Source organism: Hippopotamus amphibius, chromosome 17 (genome assembly GCF_030028045.1).
Source record: "Hippopotamus amphibius kiboko isolate mHipAmp2 chromosome 17, mHipAmp2.hap2, whole genome shotgun sequence".
Classification (NCBI taxonomy): domain Eukaryota; kingdom Metazoa; phylum Chordata; class Mammalia; order Artiodactyla; family Hippopotamidae; genus Hippopotamus; species Hippopotamus amphibius.
The window spans coordinates 63,284,994-63,306,375 of record NC_080202.1 but is presented as its reverse complement, the minus strand read 5'-3'; the positions used below and the strand labels follow the sequence as shown (position 1 = coordinate 63,306,375).

Here is a 21,382-nt window from a genome sequence, read left to right as displayed (position 1 = left end):
GTCCTTAGAGACGTAAATCGTGTTTTCTTTTGAATTTTAACTTTCTCCTCCTTCTTTCCATTATGTTAGTGAAACAAATCTAACATAACCAGAATAACCTGGCCATGACAATAGCTAATGACCTATTTTATTTTCAAACGACAGGATCATTTTCATCCAATTCTTTTAAATTTACACTACATTTAAGTGAATTTAAACTAGAAAGTCAACAGCCTATGAGCAAATATTACAAGTCACAATGAAACCTTTTGTAAGTGCACGGTCCTCGGCCATTGCGTGTAGCACGGCTAGCATTCTTCCAAGTGCCACAAATCTTCATGGACAGAACCCGCCGTAGGTACTGGCAGACGCTTATACTTTGGTTGTCTCGTAGCCAGTTCCGTACAGGGATGCTGGGTTAGGTCATTGTGACCCTGTCAGAAGAGTAAGCCCTGGAGTGAGGGGGCTAGGGAAACCTTTGTCATCTCTGGAGTCGTTTACAAACAGACCCCAAGGCAGGGATTGCACAAGATGGCAGGTGTAAGATCTGATAGCTGCCGAGTAGTAATACTTACCGAGTGGACTTGACCTCCTGTAATTCCTTCCTACTGTCTAATGTATCATATACAGGTCATGTATGTATATATCGTGTCTATATATGGTATGTCTTGTATAGGGTCTATGCCACTCCACAACAGGCTCACAAAATAGGATAATTCTAGGATGAAAAATGAATAATAACTACATTTACCAAAGGCCCACAAGATGAGAGACACTGTACAAGAAACGTTACACACGTTCGTTCATGTATCCTGGTAGTAACCATGTACGGCCAACATTCCCCTCCCGGTTTCCAGCCAGCGCACGAAGGCCCAGAGAAGCCGAGTGACGCGTCCGAGATGGCACAGCTGGTGAATAGTGCAGGTGGATTCACACCCTGGTTTAGCTGGATTCCAAACTTTACTCCTTTCATGACAGCTTTTAAGTTACGGCATTTCTACTTTGAAAACCTGCCTGGCGATGACAGGGAAAGTGAATATGCTGAGGATAGCAGGGAAATTACCGCCCCAGACACCTGGTGCAGTGGGCAACGCTGGTGACTGTCCGCGGGCAGGGGGCAGAGGGCACGCAGCAGAGAAATTTGGCCGCAGGTAACAATACCGCCTTAGGTGGCTGCGTGGCCTTCAGGTGGGACCCTCACAGCTTCTTTGTCACTGAGTCAGCTGAGCCCCCTGCCCCCCTGGCCAGCTGGGATGCCTGGAAACGTGAAGAAGAAGACAAGCTTCTTAAAAGCAGGAGGCGGGCTCCCTGGAGGCCTGGGCCTGCTCCGGTCGGTGTGAAAATGTGACTTAAGGCAAAGCTTTGCTGACGTCACCCTGATTCGTGGCAGAACTTCACACAGGAAACTCCCTGACGTGTTGAGAGCAGGGAAGTTGGGAAATCCCGAGTGAACAATGGGGAAGGTTCAGGAAGCACTTCAGTCTTATTTTATTGACTTCTTTTTGATCATCAAAGTTGCTTTCATCTCTGCAGTGACAATAGCTTTCTAGACTACATTTTACACTGATTCCTGATATCTTCTCTTAGGCTCCGGTTTTCCAAAGAAATGTCAGGAAACACCCATGGGTACAGCTGAATATTTCCTCATCTTTGCAACCACGAAATGTCGGGTTATTTCCGTGAGATCCTAGGAGGCAGCTGAGCAAAGATGCCAATTGTTTCCATAAAGCTGAAGAGCAAACCATGGGCACTTCATAAACACTGTTTATATTTAATTCGATTTAACTTGTATATTACCTACATCTGACCTTTCCATGTGGACACTAGCAGAGGTCGTCAAAAATAATTAGAAGTTTAGAAGTATCATCACGCACAGTTTTCAGGGTCTGATTATCTATGTGCTTACTGAGGGTATTTTAAATGTTGAGATTGTGATTTTCTTTTTTGCCTTTGTCAAAGCAATTGCAAAATAACAGTAGCTAGCCTGACATCAGCCGATCAAACAACCAAAAATATGTGTGAAACAGCTTCTTGGAACTTTTCTTCTTTCTTTTCAACCAAATATTATTATCCTGATGCTGGTTGCATAAAGAATCAAAATTGAAACTGGCAGAATTACAAAGGACAATTTCCTGGGCTGCTTTTTTTAACTTGCTTGCTTAAAAAAAAAAAAAGTTTAAACTGTTTCTGTTTTTCATTTAAGAAAAATTCCTGTTTTGATTCTATAAAAACAAAAAAATGAATGAGCCATTCTAAAAGCTGTGTTTTTAATTAAACACAAGAAGCTGCTTCCCATCAGGTCTCAAGGGGTGGTGTCCCAGCTGCCCACCCCTCACCTCTGCCCCAGCTCTCTCCTCTGCCTCCTCAGCCTTGGCAGGTCTGTCACCGGCGTGCCAGGGAAGGCACGTTCATCCCGGGCTACAGAGGGTTCATGTGCCCCTTAGTGGCGTCCAGCTAACACCAATAAAATTAGAAAAGACCAATTTTCTAAGCCAGCCTTACAGAGACATATCTTTCCTGTAATCCATAAATGGGAAAGAAATTAAAACCCTCACTCTTTTTCTCCATACCCGGAGTTAATCATTTCTAATTCCCGATAAGATCCGAGCAAGAGTCCCATGACTGTGGCAAGGCAAAGCGGAGGAGATCAGAGCTCTGATCGACGTCCTCGCTGTGCGTTGGAAAAGGCTGTGGCTGCCCCACCACGGCAGGCTGGGGGTGGAAGCCGGCCGCCCACCCGGGATGTTATTTTCCAGCGTGGTGACCGCAGTGTGAAGTGCATCTATGCTGTGTATCTTTCGGGATCAGGTCGCGGGAAACACTAAGCCTCCTTTTCGGGAGCAAACGATGTTTCATTATTCACAGTGAGACTAGCTGATTTGCTAAGCCTTGCCAAAATAACTCGGTCTGATACATTATAGAAAAGAGAGGGAAGAAAAGAAACCATCTAAACATTTACTTGGTGTTCTTAACACTGTACAAAGCAAGCATGTATTTATCACGAAGGCAGTAAACTGTCAGGCTTGGACCTGATATGACATATAATGTAGAAGTTAGTAGACATGTCACACGTCCTGCTTTGAACGGGGGTTTCCAGTTTCCAGCATGTGAGTAGCTTTGATTGCAGGGATGACTCCGTTTGCCAGAGGATTCTTTTAAATAAATTAGCGAGAAGAACAAATACCTGGAGTTCCAATAAATAACATGCGGGGCCGTGCATTTCACAGCAGGGTCATACGTTCTTGCTCCAGGTTTCCGTCCTTTGACGGGGGTGCTGTGCTGGCCCAGGACAGGTACTGAGGAGAAACACAGACGAGAGAGCTGCCCTTCCAGCCCTCAAGGAGCTGACGGTGCCGTCGAGCAGAGATGTGTGCCAAGCGTAGGCGGCAGGCGTGGCGTTTAGAGGACGTTCTTTTTCTTCCAAGGGCTTAGAAGCTCAGATCACAAGATGCGGGGAGACGCAGCGCGGGTGCCACCCGCCGTCTTCCCGACCGTGCGGGGAAGGGTCCACCGCCCCGGGCAGGGCCTGGAGCCTGTGCCAACGGGCAGCGTTTCCAGAGCTGCAGCCTCAGCTGCCCCGGAGGGCCTCTCAGGGTCTCTGGCCGGCGTGTTTCACAGCCGGCTGGTTTCGTTCTCATCTGGTGTGTCCGGGCATGAAGCTCTGGACTGTGCAGGCACAAGGAACCCCTAAATTATCTTAGGCGATATAGTGAAAAGCTAGTCACACGTCACGTTCCAGTCACAGCCTTGCAGCAGCCCGCTTTGTGCACAGTTAAGGCCGAGACACACCAGCTAATCAGGTGAGGATCAGGGGAGCCTAGTGCTGAAGCTGGTGGTTGGGGCGTGGACAGAGGTTGCTGCAAGACCCAACGAGACTCGGGCAGGGGAGGCGGGAGCGGCTTCAAGGACGGGTGGGCCCCAGCGTGGCAGCACCACAGGTGAAAGTGCGCCTGTCACCACGGATCCTGCGATCTTGGGCAAGTCACTTAACGGGTCCAGATATTGTGCCCCTAGGATGTCAGTAATGATACCCTCGTGGGTTCACATGGACATCAAAACAAGGTGCGCGTGAAAGACTTCAGAAACTAGGGAACATACCACAGACACCGTGTGTGTGGCTGTAATTCTTCACAGAGGAGAAGGGCTCTTGGGCTGGGCGTCATTGGAGAGGAGGGACGCTGGGTCAGGATGGGGGGGCCTGGGGCAGAACAGGCTTGCGGGGGCAGCATCCTGGCCAGAGCGTGACAGCCGTGAGGAGCAGAACGAGGCCGGGGAGTTAGCCACCTTCATTTCACCCACTCAAAACCAGGGATGATGTCCAGGCTTTGTTACCTCCTCTTTACGTGCACCGTGCTAGGTGTGAGGACCGTCCGTGCCTGAGCGTGGGTACAGTGCCAGGACTTCAGTCACTGGTCAGAAGGCAGTTTTCAGCCACTGAGGATTTTTTTCTTTAACTGGGTCGTGTTAGATGATTGCGTCTTTACTTTAGAAAGATTAATCCAGCAGCAGAAGATAAAATGCAGGCGATGAATTCGTACGTTATCGCACTAAATTCACATCACCCATCACAAGAGACAGCGAAAGGGCCTGAACTGGACATCGTCAAAGGTAGTAGAAAAAGAAAAGAGTAGGTGTGAAGACTCACTTAAAATTCACAGAACACGCAGACTTGGCAAAAGAAAGGAATGTGTCAAAAATAACACCCAGTGGACAACAGCATCATTTTTAGAGGCCGCGTCTGAGAAGCTAGCAGCTGGACCTTCATTTGGAGGTGTGTCGCTGAAAATCTGAACTAGACCTCCAGAAAGAAAGTCTGAGTCTAGAATGTAAGCAAGAGCCTGGACTGACCATCTGGATCTAGACCTCAAGGAAGATGCTTGAGCGTGTGTGAAGCATCTTGGTGGACGGTGTTGGCAAGGAACAGCAGAGGGAGACGAGGGCCTGGGGCGGAGCCATGGGCCGGACCACAGTGCAGGGCCTGCAGGAGGCAGGGGAGACCCAGAGAGGGTCTAAAAGGCATGCCTGGTGAGAAAGATGAGAGCAGAGCTGGAGGAATTCAGCGGCATGAAAACCAGAGACAGTTGCCTACAGAGCATTAAGCCCCTGGAGGGTAAGGACCCGGCGGTCATCTCCACGGGCCCTCCCGGCCCTCGCTGTTGCACCGAACTGCTTGTGGAGCCTTTGCTCTTCTGAGTCGCAGCCTCAGGACCGTCTCACCAGGGCCCCCTTTGCTCTGTATCCGGCCATGCTTTCTGTGCAACGCCATTAAAGGTTTCCCATCAGACTCCCTCGGTAGACTTTGCTCTCTGAGGGAGGGTCCCTGAGCTGGGACTGTGTCCTCTCTCTCCTTGCATCTCCGCGTTTAGCCCAGCGCATGGCCCACGTGGTACCCAGTGAATCCACGGAAGGAAGAGGGAAAGGAGGGTGGGAGGCCTAGCAGCACCGCGTGGTACGGGGCGTGTGCGAGGGGGACGTCGCAAAGGCCTCCGCGCCTGAGCAGTGCTGACAGCGCCTGCGAGACGCACATTCTGCTCTCGGGCTAAGGGGGCTTTTCCTAGGCGCGTTCTCGTCTGGACGTTTGTCGAAATAACGGTTACAGAGTTGTTGCCCGTTTTCATCTGGATGAGCAGGATTGTTGAGCTTCTCCCAGCTGCTCGGTGGCCTCAGCTCTTCCCCAGGACCCATGCACCGAGCGGTGCAGCGTCCGGGGAAAAGCGAGCTGGAGCGCATGCCAGCTCCCTGCCCCGCGGCGTTTTTCCCCAGTCTCACTGAGGGGTAGCTGACAAATAAAGCTGTGTGTACGTGACATGTAGAGCACGAAGACGGGACAGGCGCTGGGGGACGCCTGCCGCAGCGACGTTCGCGACCACCCCGTCGCCCCCACGGCGGCTTCTGTGTCTGGGGAGAATGTTCCAAATGTGCTCTCGTCGCCATTTTCCGGCACTCAGCACAGCGTCCTTAACTGTAGCCACCAGGCTGTGCCTTAGCCCCCAGAACCAGCTGATGTCTGGAGGTTTGCACCCTTTGACCAGAAGCGCCCCCCACCTTCCAGCCCCTGGCAATCACCATTCTGCTCTATCTCTATGGGTTCAACTTTTCTCTTTCCTTTTTTTTAATTCCATAGGTGAGTGAGATCTTTCTCTATCTGGTTTATTTCTCTTAGCATAATGTCCTGCAGGTTCGTCCGTGTGGTCACAAATGCCCGCTGTCCTGTTCTCTGAAACGGGAGGTTTTCCTTGCAGAGCTCTTCCACAGGATGCGCTGAGAAGGCCAAAGCGGGGAATGCAGATGGAGCCCCTGATTTTCCCTCCTGACACACTTAGCTTTCTGCTGCTTCCTTCCTGGGCTCCCGTGGCGTCAGCAGCTCTGGAAGAATGTTTAACATCTCAGCTCCTCTGCCTGTTGCTCCGTTACAACATCATCACTTGTATCCCAAAGAACGTGTTGGCCTCCCACCGTGCCCAGTGATCTCTGGGGAGAAACATGAATGTTAGGAGAACCAGCATCGTGTGTGTAAAGCTTTCGTTGGATTGCACCGCTTATCTTTAAACCACCTCAGTCACCATCGAGGGTAACCGACAAATCTATAGTCACAGGCAGCCTTACGGAGGAAGATGCAGCACAGACAGAAAATCTATTAGGCAATAACCATGACAATTGTTAAAAGGAAGAATTGGCCTTTTACAGATTTCCAAGCCTTTCATTTCCATTTTCCATAATGGATTTTAAAACTGCATAGTCTTAGCTGCTGTGGGCTAACTCATCTGCAGTGAAATCTGCTTAAAAGTGCTGACCGCTCAAAACCATGTTTTATCCCCAAGCGCATTATGAAAACAGGAATAATAATTGCAACAGAAATATAATTCAAAGACTTTTACTGACTTTTCATGTTTAATGGTTATTATTCTGGCTTGTTTCAAGTAATTTCAATAAACACAGTTTATTTACAAAATTCCAACTAAGTCTTTTGTTCCCAGACAGCTGGTATGATGAATCATTCTAAAATTCGAGTGTTATGAGGGACAGAACCACATTTAATTTTGGCCACATCTTATTCTCAATGAGAGTTTGAATACTTGGCCCTATTTTCTGAAAAACACGTGAAGCGTGCATCTCATCAGACCACTCCTAGTAGATCAGTTCTTCTAGGAGAATTTAGTGGCAAAGCAAGTCAAACACTTGTACCCAAACCACCACTAAAACCATACGTGATGGTCACAGAGCCGTTTCTAATGGACACCTTGCAGCAGCCCCTGTGGGGTGCGTGGGTTCTGAGTTCCGTTTTGCTTTCTCGAGGGTCCCCTTTGTTCTGAACGTCACTGGAGGAGAGAGCAGGCCGATCCCTGAGGCGCCCTCAACGTGGTTTAAATCCTGTGTGTTGCTGATGTCTGCAAGCCAAGCATCAGAAGCACCCACTGCATCATTGCAGCTGTTTCTCCAGAAAGCATTTTCTGCATGGCTAAAGTGGCTCTCGGTCCACGCCTGTGGTTAAGAATCCTCCTGCCAGTGCAGGGGACACGGGTTCGATCTCTGCTCCAGGAAGATCCCACATACCGAGAAGCAACTAAGCCCTTGCGCCACAAATATTGAGCCTGCTCTCTAGAGCCCGTGAGCCACAACTAATGAGCCCATGTGCCACAACTACTGAAGTCACTCACCTGGAGCCTGTGCTCCGCAACAAGAAAAGCCACCAAAACCAGGAGCCGGTGCACCACAATGAAGAGCAGCCCCCGCTCTCCACAACTAGAGAAAGCCCGCGTGCAGCAATGAAGACCCAACGCAGCCAATAAACAAATAAATAAATTTATTTTTTTTAAAAAAAAGGATTAACCTGGGTGATCAGATATCATCTCCCAAGAAGATAAAAAGGAGACTGTATCCCTGAGCCATGTCCTGTCAGGGCTTACTTTTCTGGCAGCTACTAAGTGCTGAATTCGTGGACTTGAGTGAACAGCTGGAAAGAGGAAGTAAAAGAAGAGATAAACACAGAGATGGTAAAGAGGGTGGGTGAGTCGGCATGGCTACGAGGGAGAGATGTTTGATGACGTTTTCTGCGCTGTCACATTCAGAAAAGAGTATCAAATGGTTTACGAGGTCACGTACTTGCAATTCCTTTTGTACCAGCCAGAAAAAATCTCCTTTTCCTGCTGAGGAAGGGCTATTTTGAGATAGAAGCAATTGAAATTGTTTATTGTCACACAAATGACAGAGCAGGGGTATTTTAGAGACATCAGATGTACATCAATTTGAATTAGAAATGAGGAAAGAAAGGTGATTTTTTTTCTAATACAAAGGAAAATTCAGAAGTTTAAAAGGCCATTTCAGTATACTTTCCATGTAAATCACCTTTTGGATTTCTACACAGAATTAGAGGACATAGTTCTGATTTGGAAAATAATATAAAACCTTATATAAAAATATAAATCAAGGCAAAGAATGATTTATTAAATCAAATGGAAAATTTAGAACTAGTGAAGAATATAGCATCATTGGCATTATAAAAATTTTGTGAAATAAAAGGCTGATTTTGAATTAGACAATCTAGTACCTACTCAGCTCTCAGTGTATTAAACCTACATGGAAAACTTGGTGTCTTCTAGGAGTTTCTATCATTATAATAAAGGAAAACATTGTTTAATGATCCATTTTTGGTTTTGTATGTGATATTTATGCTCAGGTTTATACAAAAGGGACGAGGAGAAGTAGAAGAGAGACTCTGACGGGAGCTTTTCTCATGTTTCATTAAGAAGAGAGAAAGGAGAGAAATTAAGGAAACTCTCCCACTCACCATTGCAACCAAAAGAATAAAATACCTAGGAATAAACCTGCCTAAGGAGACAAAAGATCTGTATGCAGAAAACTTTAAGACACTGATGAAAGAAATCAAAGACGACACAAACAGATGGAGGGACATACAATGTTCCTGGATTGGAAGAATCAACATCGTGAAAATGTCTGTACTACCCAAAGCAATTTACAGATTCAATGCAATCCCGATCAAATTACCAATGGCATTTTTCACAGAACTAGAGCAAGAAATCTTACGATTTGTATGGAAACGCAAAAGACCCCGAATAGCCAAAGCAATCTTGAGAAGGAAAAATGGAGTTGGTGGAATCAGGCTTCCTGACTTCAAACTATACTACAAGGCCATAGTGATCAAGACAGTATGGTACTGGCACAAAAATAGAAAGGACGATCAATGGAATAGAATAGAGAACTCAGAAGGAAGCCCAAACACATATGGGCACCTTATCTTTGACAAAGGAGGCACGAGTATACAATGGAAAAAAGACAGCCTCTTCAATAAGTGGTGCTGGGAAAATTGGACAGCAACATGTAAAAGAATGAAATTAGAACACTTCCTAACACCATACACAAAAATAAACTCCAAATGGATTAAAGACCTACATGTAAGGCCAGACACTATAAAACTCCTAGAGGAAAAAATAGGCAGAACACTCTATGACATACATCAAAGCAACATCCTTTTTGACCCACCTCCTAGAATCAGGAAAATAAAATCAAGAATAAATGAATGGGACCTCATGAAACTTAAAAGCTTTTGCACAGCAAAAGAAACCATAAACAAGACTAAAAGGCAACCCTCAGAATGGGAAAAAATAATTGCCTATGAAACAACGGACAAAGGATTAATCTCCAAAATATACAAGCAGCTCATGAAGCTTAATACCAAAAAAGCAAATAACCCAATCCACAAATGGGCAGAAGACCTAAATAGACATTTCTCCAAAGAAGACATACAGATGGCCAACACACACATGAAAAGATGCTCAACATCACTAATCATCAGAGAAATGCAAGTCAAAGCCACAATGAGGTATCACCTCACACCAATCAGAATGGCCATCATCACAAAGTCTGGAAACCACAAATGTTGGAGAGGGTGTGGAGAAAAGGGAACTCTCCTGCACTGCTGGTGGGAATGTAAGTTGGTACAGCCACTATGGAAAACAATTTGGAGGTTCCTTAAAAAACTACACATAGAACTACCATATGATCCAGTAATCCCACTCCTGGGCATATACCCAAAGAAAACCATAATCCCAAAAGAAACTTGTACCATAATGTTTATTGCAGCACTATTTACAATAGCCAGGACATGGAAGCAACCTAAATGCCCATCAACAAATGAATGGATACAGAAGATGTGGCATATATATACAATGGAATATTACTCAGCTATAAAAAGGGATGAGATGGAGCTATATGTAATGAGGTGGATAGAACTACAATCTGTCATACAAAGTGAAGTAAGTCAGAAAGAGAAGGACAAATATTGTATGCTAACTCACATATACGGAATCTGAAAATGGTACCGGTGAACTCAGTGACAAGAATAAGGATGCAGATACAGAGAATGGACTGGAGAACTCAAGGTATGGGAGGGGGCGGGGGGTGAAGGGGAAACTGAGATGAAGCGAGAGAGTAGCACAGACATATATATACTACCAACTGTAAAATAGTCAGTGGGAAGTTGTTGTATAACAAAGGGAGTCCAGCTCGAGGATGGAAGATGCCTTGGAGGACTGGGGCAGGGAGGGTGGGGGGGACTCGAGGAGGGGGGCTTGGGGAAGGGAGGGAATACGGGGATGTGTGTATGGAAACAGATGATTGAACCTGGTGTACCCCCCAAAAAAATAAAAATAAATAAAATAAAATAAAATAAAGTCCTTAAAAAAAAACTTCTGGAAAAGAAGAGAGAAAGGAATGTGCAGCATGTTGGCCTGGGCCTTGACAAAGTTACGTGGGGGCTTTTCCCTGCCCAGGTAGGCAGCCAGGTGTGGGAAAGAGAGGGCACAGATGTCAGGCTCGCACACTGTGCTGGTTCTCACGGGGCAGCAGCAGAAAGACGTCAATGGTCTGAAGGTGGTGAGTCCGGCCTGGCACCCTGTAGAGAACCAGAGCAGCAATCTCTCTGATTTTTCTACCCTTCAGCTTTAAGATTTTATTTGAATGAATGCCCCTGCAGAAAGCATGGGAGAAAACTGGAAAACTGGACTAAATGATCCCAAATGCTCCATTCAGCACATAAGATTTTGAGGTTTTGCTTGACTTGATAAACAGAGGATGGTAAATGAGATGGTGAATCAGTGCGTGCCGTGGTAACAACAGCTCAGAGCGAATTCTTTTTCCAAACTCCTAAGTGATACTTTCGACATTTCAGTTCAATTCAACAAATACTTACTGAGCACCTGTGATATATCAGGCTGTTACTGGCCCTGATATACATCGGTGAACAAACCAAACAAAAATCATTGTTCTTGTGAAGCTTACATTTTAATGATAGGTTCCTCACAGCGTTTTGCATTTCTGTGTAAATTTTAGACTGGACTTGTCAATTTCTAATACGTCTTCCAGTCCATGAACATAGTACATCCCTCTGCTTTATTTAAGCATTCTTTGATTTTTGTTATATTTTTATCATTTTATGTAAAGATATCTTACACATCTTATGTTAGATTTATTCCTCTGTATTTCACAATTATGATGCTATTTTAAATGACATTATTTTTAAAATTTCATTTTCTCACAGTTTGTTGCTGGTACTCAGAAATGCAGTTGACTTTTGTATAATTCCCTTTATCACATTCAGGGAGTTTCTTTCTATTCTCACCAAGAGTCTTTTTTTCTTTCTAAAATCATAAATGGATGTTTCTTAAATGCCTTTTTTCCATTTTTTGAGATAATTATATGAATTTTGTCCTTTATTCTGCGAATGCAATGATCTTCACAGACTGATTTTCTAATGTTAAATCAGTGTTGCATTTCTAAAATAAGCCCCACTTGATCATGATGACTCATCCCATTTTTACCTTTCACTGGATTTTGGCTCACTAATATTTTGTTTAGAATTTTTACATCTATGCTTATGAATGAGATTAGCCTACAATTTTCTTTTATTGTGATAATCTTACTAGATTTTGATATCAAAGTTTGCTGGTCTCGTAAAACAAAATGGCATGTTCCCTCTATTTTCTGGAAGAGTTTGTAAAATATTGATAATTATTTCATCCTTAAAAATGTTTGGTAGATTAAGCTATCTGGACCTAGAGTTTTCTTTGTTGGAAGATTTTCAATTAATTTTGGCTATACTTCCTTTAGTGGTTATAGTATCAGATTTTCTATTTTAACTTCTGCCTAATTCTCTCTTCTCTTTTTGAGACTGTAAGTATATATACATATAGCTGACCTTCTACCTGCTTTTCCTGTGTTTTGTATTGATTCTGGATATTTTTAAATCTGGCTTCTGCTTCACAGAGTCTCTCCTCAGCTGTATCTAACCTGCTGTTACACCCGTTCTTAATTTTGGTTATTGTATTTTCCAGAGCTAGAATTTCTGCTTAGTTCTTTTTTTAGTTTCCTATTCTATGCTGAAGTTCACAACTATTTTTCTTATTTTGTTGAACATATTTATCTTGGTTCTTTTAAAGTCTAGGTCTGATAACCATTATCTGGAGTTCACACGGTTCTTATTTCATTGTGTTTGTGTCTCTTGGCTTTTGGTCACATAGTGTTGCTTTCTTGTGAGCCTGGCTAGTTTTGGTTGGGTGCCAGATACTTTACATAGAACTTCATAGGAATAATTTGAGACCTAGGATGATGACAGTTTTCCCCAGAGAGAATTTACATTTGCTTTTAGGTAGGCAGGTAGTGGCACTTGCCATCTGGAAAAACCTTAATCCATTTTCAGGGGCTGAGTGAGATGGTTTGAAGCTAGACTTCGGTTTTGGAGAGGGCTGGTCTGTTTCCTATTCACTCCTACTCCTAGGGTGTAGCCCTTTGGGCTCCACCCAAAAGCATGGGATTTTACCAGGAACTCCCCTTTAGTGAGCCCTGAACTGCAGTTTGTGCCTCCCTGGCTCCTTTTGTGAGGCTGTTAAAAGATCTGTTCAGCTTCTCAATCTCTTGCCAACCCTTCTAGAACTGGCAAAGGTCACTGTGTTAAAACGTCCCCAAATGCCAGACTTACAGGTTCTCTTGATTTCTCTCACCTCGGGGCTTGGCCCCATAATTCTCCCCAGTTTTTTAGTTCCCCAATACCTTGAAGCAGACTTGGGAGGGAATTATATAGGCTTCGGTTACTAGAAGTGGAAATCCACTAGAGATCTCCCTTGACTTAGGATGGGGTTACATCCTGATAAACCCATGCTAAGTTGACAATACTGCAAGTTGCAAATTCATTTAACACAGCTAACTCACTGAACATCCGTGCTGAGCCCCGCCCACCTCAAACGTGCTCAGAACACTTATGTGAGCCTGCAGTTGGGCAAAATCAGGTAATGCACAGCCCATTTTATAATGTGTTGAATATCTCATGCAGTTTATTGAATACGGTCCTCAAAGAGGAATTGTCTCAGAATGGTTTGTCTGGGGACACAGTGGTTGCGAGTAGGTTGGTTGGGTACCTCGTGATCACGTGACTGACTGGGACCGACCCCACCCCCACCCCCAGCATGCGCGAGAGGACTGTGTTGCTAGCCCAAGAAAAGATCAAAACTCAAAGTGTGGTTTCTACCGAATGTGTATCCCTTTCACACCATCGTAAAAAATCAGAAAAGTGTAAGTGCATCCATCCTAAGTCAGGGACCATCTGTATTTACGTTTCTGTGAATTATTTCATCACATTCTTTGCTCATCTCTTCTATTGATTTGTTTTTCTAATTTGACCTATAGAAATTCATTTTCTTACAAATTCTGTATATTCTCGATTTGTTAAATAAGTTGCAAATACTTCCTCCCAGTTGCTTATCTTTGATCTTTTTATTCAATATTTTCATTTTGGAGAACGTTGTCTTCCATTTTTCTTTACGATTTCTCAGCTTGCTTAGGGAGGTCCTCCCTACCCCAAGATCATAAAATATGTTCTCTTTTATTTTCTTCCATTATTTTTAAGAGTTTTGTTTTGTACATTTAACTCTTCAATCCACCTCTAATTTATTGTTATATACCATGTGGTTTAAGGATTGCAACAGAATGTTCTCTGAGGAGGTCCATTCTCTTGTCCCTGGAAATTGTGAATATATACGTCACGTGGTAAAAGAGACTTTGCAGATGTAACTGGAGAATCAGTGACCTTAAAACAGGGAATTTATCCCAGATTATGCAAGTGGTGAGCCCAGTCTAAACCCATGGCCGCTTTAAGGGCAGAGAACTTTCTGTGGCTGGAGCCAAAAGACAGGTGGTAGAAGAGGAGGCCAGAGAGCTTCTCCCTGTGAGAAGGGTCCAGTGCCCCAGGGTGGGGGCAGCATGAGGAGGGTGGCAGGGGGCTTTCAGGGGCTGAGAGAGGCTCCCAGTGACAACCAGCAAGGCAGTGGGGACGTCAGCTCTGCAGCTGCGGGGACTGAATTCTGTCCACAACCTGAATGAGCTTGGAAGCAAATGCTCCCTCAGCACCTCCAGGTCAGGGTCTGGGCTAGCCCACACCTTGACTCTGGCCTCGTGAGATCAGAGCAGAGGAACCAGCAGAGCCTGCTCAGACTTCTCACTGATAGAACTAGAGACTTGGCTTTGTCAGCAACAATAGAAGCTGATACAGGCATCTTACCTTATTTGATTTCCAAATACAGACCCAGTTATTGGTACCACTTATTGACTGAGATGTGCTTCCCCCACTGATTTGAAATGCTGCTTTGTCAAAAATCAGATTTTCCACATGTACGTGAATCTGCTTGGGACTTTGTATTCTCTCCCGGTCATCCACTTCCTGTGCCAAGCGGAGTCATAGGTCATGGTGCTTAAAGGCAGGGACTCTGGGCACCAGGGCTTGGGTTCACTTCCCAAGCCTCTTCCACTTACTTGCTGTAGAACTTCAAACCAATTAAAATACCTTTTTGCTTCAGTTTCCCTGTCTTGCAAACGGGTGAATGATAGTGCCCACCTCGTAATATTGTTGTGAGTTTTGTCAGTTATGAGGAGCAGCACCTTCAGAAGCGCACTGGTCCACAGCAAGCCGTGTTGTCTGCAGGGGAATGTCTTCCCGCATCACTTCTTTTAGAATCGTCTTAGTCTTAAGCATCTGTACTTTCATAGGTATCTTAGAATAACTTTCATGTTTTAAAATCTGAATAATTGGTTGGAATTGCTCTTACTACACCTTCACAAATTAGTCTGGGAAGAATTAACATCTTTGCCTCTCTTTGCATTTCACTGGGTCTTCTTTTGTGTCTTCAGGACAATTGAAATGTATGCTGGTATGGATGGGGTACATTTCTTATTAGATTTGTTTCCAAATATAGTATGGCTTTTTTTTTTTCCTTTGGTGGATTTTCCCCTTGTATTCTCTAAACAGTTATTGCTGTTGTTTCGGGACCTTTTCTTGTTTGTTTGTGTATATCCAGCCAACCACTGCTATTGTCAGTGTTAATTCTGATGATTTTTCAGCTGATTTCTTCAGTTTTCTAAGTAAATCTCCTGTCAATTCCTTAAATTTATCTACGTAGGTGAGTATATCATTCCTTAAAAGAGATGACTTCTGTGTCATCTTCCCCCGCCCTGTGTTCTGGTGAGAGCGCGGGCCGGGTCTCTATTCAGTGTCGAGGAGGAGTCATGACAGACGTGTCCTCACCTCTTACTCCTCTCCGGGGGGGTGCTTCTCAGGTTCCGTACAAGCATCTTGGTTTCTTTAAGTTTATTGACATATAGTTGATTTACAACATTGTGTGAATTTGCGCTGTGCAGCAAAGTGATTCGGCTATATACATATTCTTTTCCACTGTGGTTCATCGCAGGATACTGAGTGTAGTTCCCCGTGCAGCACAGGAGGGCCTTGTTGTTTCTCCCTTCTCTGCATAATAGTTTGCACCCGCTAATCCCAAAGTCCCAGTCCTTCCCTCCCCGACTCCTCTCCCCCTTGGCAACCACAGTCTGTTCTCTGTGTCTGTGAGTCTGTTTGTGTTTTGTAGATAAGTTCATTTGTGTCATATTTTAGATTCCACGTGTGAGTGATATCATGTGGTGTGTGTCTCTCTCTGTCTGACCTCACTTAGTGTGATCACCTCTAGGTCCATCCATGCTGCTGCGAATGACATTATTTTGTTCCTTTTATGGCTGAGTAGTGTTCTACTGTATACACAGACCACATCTTCTTTACCCGTTCAGCTGTCGATGGACACTGAGGTGGCCTCCATGTCCTGGCTATTGTAAACAGTGCTGCTGTGAACACTGGGGTGCATGCGTCTTTTCAAATTATGGTTTTGTCTGGGTATATGCCCAGGAGTGGGATTGCTGGGTCATACGGTAGCTCTGTTTTTAGTTTTTCGAGGAATCTCCACACTGGCCTCCATAGTGGCTGCACCAACTTGCATTCCCAGCAGCCGTGCAGGAGGGCCCCTCCCGGCCTCCGGGGGTTTCTGCTGGCTGCTCTCTGTTGGGCTTAGACACACCTTCATATAATTACTCGCGTGTAGGTTTTGTCATTCCTACTAGACTAAGACACTTTGAGAGCAGAGGGTATATTGTAGTAGGAATACACACACATGCGTGAGTACGTGTACCTGTATATGTGTGTGTGTGTACACACATGTACGTATGTTGTGTGTGTGTGTGACACACAGAGAGCCTCTCGCGTATGTGAAATAGAAGCATCGCTCGTTGCCACGTGTCCTCTCACCCATCACGGAGCGACTCCTCGGCCCACCCTTTATTGCCCCATCGCAGGGCTTCTGAGACACAGAGCAGGGTCCTGGTCTCCACGGTGAAGGACCCCTCATTCGGGGTCAGAGGGGGCTTCTCCCCTCCTACACACTCTCCCTCCCTCCCAGTCCCCCTCCGTGAGCTCTTCAGACACAGTCGGGGGGATCTTTTCTATGATGTCACCCTGTGGTCTGACCTGCAGCTCTCCGGCCCGCTGACCACTGCTTTCCCTTTTGCCACCTGCTTAGAGAATTTCCCTTTGCAGCTGGCTGCGTGCTGTTTGTTTTACTCACACTCTGCACAACCGAGCAACCTCAAAAGGCATCTGAGAAATGCATTTTCCTTTGGGAATAGTAGTAAACAGCTCTTTATTGCTTACATGTTAATCTATTGTATCTATTATGCATGTATTATTTATTTTTTAATTAATTAATTAAAATATGTATTTATTTATTTGGGCTCCGCTGGGTCTTCGTTGAGGCACATGGGATCTTTAGTTGTGGCATGCGGACTTCTTAGTTGCGGCATGCATGCAGGATCTAGTTCCCCCACCAGGGATTGAACCCGGGGCCCCCTGCATTAGAAGCACAGAGTCTTACCCACTGGACCACCAGGAAAGTCCCTTCTTTATTTCTTTATAAGAGTAAGTTATTCTTTTGAGGACGGTAACAGGAGATGATTCCTCAGTCATTTGCATGAGGCTTAATCTTGGTACCTCCCCCCCATTCCCCCAGCCACAGCATCTAGGGGCATCTGAGTCTGGGGGGAGGCGAGGTCAGGTGGGAGCTTGTAGAATGCATGATGTGTTTTAAAGGTGGCACTTTTTGGTATTTGGTTTTTAAACAGGTGACAAAGAATGATAAAAGTATTTGCATTTGTGTATGTAGAGGCGTCAGCAGCAAGCAGAAAACTTCCTGAGATTTTAAATTTTGAGGTTTTTTAAATTCCAACTGAGTTATAACAAAATACAGAAAGAGAAGGGACCTGAACAGTGAGTTGGCCTGCCTGGTAGGAAAGCCTAGCTAAGACACGTGCACAGCCATGTTAGAGTGTGATTAGAGCATATTTCAAAAATCAATAAACCTCAGAGAAGATGTGCCTCACTGAAGAGAGAAACAAGTTATTTTTCTTAATTTTTAAAAATGTGTGTACAATTTTTAAAGGTTATACTCCTTTTGTAGTTACTATAAACTATTGGCGATAGTACGCCCCACCCCCATCTCGCCCCTCCCCCTCCCCCTCCCCACTGGGAACTGCTAGTTAGTTCTCTGCATCTGTGAGTCGGCTTCTTCTCTGTTATATTCACTAGTTTGTTGTATTTTTTATATTTCTCGTATAAGTGATATCGTACAATTTTCGTCTTTAACTTATTTCACTCAGCGTAATGCCCTCCAAGCCCATCCACATTGCTGCAAATGACAGATGTTCGTTCCTTTTTACGGCTGAGTAATATTCCATTGTCTATGTGTACCATTTATCCATTTATCTGTTGATGGACACTTAGGTTGCTTCCGTATCTTGGATATTGTACATAGTGCTGAGGAAACAAGTTGTCTTTAATAGGAGAAGGCTCTCATTCATTCAGCCAGCACGTACAGAGCACCTATTGTGTGCCCTGGAGCATAGGTGAGTGAGAGATCCTCTCCCAGGAGGAGCTCAGAGCCGAGTAGCAGAGATTCTTGAAGTGAACTTGCACAGGCTTGTTGGGCTGCATTATCCTATTTTTCTGCCCCGTTTTAGACCTCTCCCCTGCTTTACACTCTCTTCTGTTGGCTTCCGGGCTTTGGCACTTTCCCTATCACAGGTGCTCCGTCTCCTGGTCTCTAGCTCTTACTTCTCCCAGCTATACTTTCTCTTTTCTTCAGTGACACCGTCTCCCCCCGTGGGCCTCCGCCCTCATCTCTGTGGTGATGCCCGCATTTCTACTCCGAGGGCACAGCTCTTCCTCACACTCAGGTCCTGCCTTTCTGTCTGTGTGGTGACACATGACCTCAGTGTGGCATATCAGCCTCTGGGATCTAAAATCAAAGTCTTGAGAAAAGCCCTCCCTGGTGCTCAATCTAGGTTTTACAATTGATCCAACAGCTGGGGCTCAGTGTCCTGACATCCTGGGAAGGAGAGAGAATGAGTCCCTCTAATAGGCAGTGATAATACAGTTCGTCAAGCCGGTGATGTGATTTCACTGAAGAGAGAGGGTCAGTTGCCCCTCCCACGGTGTCTCCCCTACCCACTCACTGAAAACTGAAGTTACCAGGGCAGAATTTCAGGTATCAGGGACCAGAACTTTATTTTTCCATTAGAGACTCAAAGTGGTCACCATCAGAGCATCTTTACCAAAGACAGTCGTGCTGGGAGAGAGTGGTGAGCACGCCTGACAGGACTGGGCACCAGAACTGGGTGGGGAGGAGGCGGGACTCCCGTGGTGGGAGGGCGGAGAAGGGAGAGACCGGGAAAGTGTCCGGCGATGGTTCTGCTTGGCGAAACCTGTGGGAGGCACCAGCTCTTACCGTGAGTCAGTAACGCTGAACTGGGAGCAGAGAAACCACTGAAATTTTAGCAAAACTAGAGCGGAAAGAAGCCCTTCTGTTCCATCCCAGGAAAGGAGGAGATGTAGGTCTGACTTTGTGTTGTTGTCAGAAGGCGCTTTGATTCCTTTTCAGCCTGTGTGATCCCAGGAACGCTGCTGCCCAAAATCCGTGAGCAGTCGGGTGGTTTTAGGGATTTATCTGCCTTCGTGATTATGAATTATATAGACTTTTAGTGCTTAACTACAGACAGAGGATTTCCTGGGGCGGGGGGGATTGGAGTTAGGAAAAGAAAAATGCTGAACTAGAAGTCACTGGGGTGATAAGGCCTCTTGGATGTGGGTGGAAAGTCCCAGACTTAGAACCGAAGGCTTACTGTGTATAGAACAGCTCAGCATACCTGGAGGCCCCAGGGATGCGTCAGACGACAAGGCCTAAGTGGTTTTCACGTGTGAATTGTTTACAAACCCAAAACAATTTTTTTCAAAATGGCCTCGTCACCAACTTTTAGATTATCAAAATGTGGCGACCTCCCTAAGAAGTGTCCCAGGCATCAGGCCCCGGTCTGAAGGGCAGGGGACGCGGCTGGGACGAACCTTCCCAGGCAGGCGGAGACCCTGGAGAAAGGGAGCCTCACCTGCCACAGCCTCTGTGACGCCGCGTTCTTGCGCTTTTTGCTCTTCAAGATTCTGCAAGTTTATCCTCAGGATATAGACATTACAAACCGATCTTAACCCTCTTTCCATTCCATCTAAATGTATGAAATTTAAAATATCCTTGTGCCTAAAATGAATTCCCACCCTAATTCCCACTGCTAATTTTTTGCTGCCGTGGGATCCTTGTCAACAGCCGTGTGTGTGTGTGTGTGTGTGTGTGTGTGTGTGTGTAGGAATGTTTTTTAAATGCATGTCCTTACTACAATAAATTACAGATGGATAGAAGAAAAGAGTATAGGCTTTGGGAGTTTAGGGGTTTATTTGGGGGTATTTTGTTGTTCTATTTGTTTGGTTGGGATTTTCTGTTTTGGAGGGTCGGTTTGGTTTTGGTCTTGGTTTTTGCTTTCTAGCGCATCTGAGCGGGCCCACAGTTTTAGTCAATCCTGTAACAGATACCAACTCAGAAAATCTCATCCTATTCCCCCACCCCACTGCCCTGACGTTGTGATTGCTCTGTAATTCACTGGGCTTCCCCACTTGGTTCCCTGGACACTTTCCCAAGCTTGTCCAACCATCCGCCTCCTGGACTTCTGGGTTTCAGTGCTGTCAGATCAGATCGAAATCCTGCGTTCAGGCTCGGGGAGACCACCATTGTCCTCAGTTTAAGAAGTATCACAGAGGTCCCGACCTTGCTGCAGAGAAGGTGGCTCCAATCCCTCCCTTTATAACAGGAGCGCGGGGTGTGCATTCCACCGAAGGCAGCAGCCCCGCCAGCACCAGGACCCCGAGAGCCAGCTGTGTGCTCACGTCCTCCGCTCACTCTGTGGACTTCCAGCGCTGGGTGGCTCAAAACCGGATGTAAGCTATTCTTCAGATACTCCTCTGACTTAGCATTAAATTTCCCTTCGACCAGATGCTGGTATTTAAATACTATCCCAAAGGATCCAAAGAGAAGTTACTCATTGTGTCTCATTCACATAAAATCTGAAATAAAGGGGAGAGAAGTACAAAGAAACCGGAGGACCTTGGCTGTGCCTGGCCAGACGCTAAGCGTTTGAGAAGAGCCTTGCCTCACTTACGAAAGCGCAGAAGTGAAGGGTTCTTTTTCTTTAATTATCAACTGAATTTCCCAGTGTTTGTTATCGGTGCTTTTCAGTAAAAACGACGGCAGACCATTTTAACTTCTCTCGCAAAGCCGTCTGGTCATTTTTTCGGGGAAGGTTGGGCAGCACTGGCTGCGGTGCGGCTCTGTCCTTTCATCGCGTCCATTCACAGGTGTGACTGATTTATACCTTGGCCGCAAGGCCTGCTTTGATGGGCCGCGTCCCTGAAGACCCCACAGAGAGCCCAACTCCTGACACGGAGTGAAGTTGTGTTCTGCGGACTCCCAGAGCCGCCCCAGGCCCAGGCCGCAGGTGTGGTCGGGCAGCAGCTGCGGGGAAGCAGGAGGCCAGCGGTGGGGACGGGCCCGAGGCGGGACGGCGCGAGTCTGGAGCGGACCCTGTCCAGACAGCCGCGCGTGTGTGCGCGTCTGTGTGTGCGTGTGCACGTGTGCGCATGCTTGTG

General features: G+C 45.8%; 1 protein-coding gene across 33 annotated transcripts in view; it reads left to right on the top strand.

Annotated features, from left to right (window-relative positions):
• CEP112 (centrosomal protein 112) overlaps positions 1-21,382 on the top strand; it is a 406,171-nt gene that overhangs the window by 365,263 nt on the left and 19,526 nt on the right. The gene's annotated exons all lie outside the window — the stretch shown is intronic.